This window comes from Octodon degus, unplaced genomic scaffold, assembly GCF_000260255.1.
Source record: "Octodon degus isolate 3935 unplaced genomic scaffold, OctDeg1.0 scaffold00220, whole genome shotgun sequence".
NCBI classification, from domain to species: Eukaryota; Metazoa; Chordata; class Mammalia; order Rodentia; family Octodontidae; genus Octodon; species Octodon degus.
The window spans coordinates 521,404-522,630 of NW_004524796.1; the positions used below are offsets into that span (position 1 = coordinate 521,404).

Consider the following 1,227-nt stretch of genomic DNA (forward strand, 5'->3'; position numbering starts at 1 on the left):
AAATTTAGATGGTGGAAGTAGATGATATTACTAGGTCAGATAATTTAGTTTCATAAATCTCATATTTATGACAGTCTAAAGATATTGTTGAATGTGAAACATTTTATTTTTTGCATCTTTCTTTTGGTTAGTTTTGATGAAATAAATTTACTGTTCAAATTACAGCTTTCACTTTTCAATTCCCCAAAGCAAAAGTACCTTTTCAGAAAAGTTGTCTTTAAGGAATATAACTCAAGTTTTTATATTTGACAAATAAAGACCGGGTCTAATTTTCTTTAAAAAACAAAAACAAAAGCAAAAAACACCAAAACGTCGACTGTGCTCAGCACTAGACAGAAGAGCCTGGCCACAGGACAGTGGCCCCTTTTGTTGGCTGCCAGAAGCTGCACTGCTGGTGGCTTATTCTCAGTGGTCCTCTTTGATCTGTTTCCTTTGGTGTCTTAAATAGTACCTTACTATGTGCTTTACCACATTTCTGGCTCCTGAGTAACTTCATAACACTTTACTTCTGCAACTTAATGACATACACAGTTTGCTTTATTGCTATTATGTATTCTTGTCTCATTAATATTGTTTGGATTTCTGAACTTTTTGTTAGTATGCCAGACGCTTGTCACAAGTATGATTTGGAAACTTACTATAGACAGGTAGCGTGGTCAAGCAGACCAAGGACAGGACTGGGAATCAGGAACTCAGTTCCAATCCCTGCTCTGTCAATGACTTGCTGTGCAACTCTGGGTGAGTCACTTAATCTCCCTGTCTCAGATGCCTCATCTGTAAAATATGGATAATATTTGACTGGCCACCTTGCAGGACTGTGTAAGTGAATAACTATTTAGTGACTATAAAGTACCTATTACAAAACTGTGTGAAACTACAAAGTCTAGATGCACTTAGTAACACATTGATAGCATCCAAGTTTTATTGTTGACAATTTTTATTTGCTGCTATATGCATGAATAAATTACATTTCTGTGAAGATTTTGGATCTTATAGTATGTCTCATTTGTATTTTACTATGAAAATTAAGGAAATTTTAGTATTTTAGATTTTAACTACCAGTATATGTTTAAATTACAATTATTATCCAATTATTATCTACAAGTATCCTTCAATTTAGATACTATGAAACCAGCAGTATAGATAGAATTAAGAAACAATATTAGGTATTATTCCATATAGAATTAACTACATGAACATTGCTACTTGAACAGATGTGAACATAAT

The 1,227-nt window shown here is 33.3% G+C and overlaps 1 protein-coding gene across 3 annotated transcripts in view; it reads right to left on the reverse strand.

Moving 5' to 3' along the window:
* Mindy3 (MINDY lysine 48 deubiquitinase 3) overlaps positions 1-1,227 on the reverse strand; it is a 93,075-nt gene that overhangs the window by 2,347 nt on the left and 89,501 nt on the right. Inside the window, exon 15 of one of the 3 annotated variants that reach the window (XR_002818932.1) lies at positions 639-774. The exons of the other annotated variants lie outside the window; for them this stretch is intronic. The gene's annotated coding sequence lies outside the window, so the exon portion shown is untranslated. The remainder of the gene's footprint in view (positions 1-638; positions 775-1,227) is intronic. 3 annotated transcript variants of the gene reach the window in all.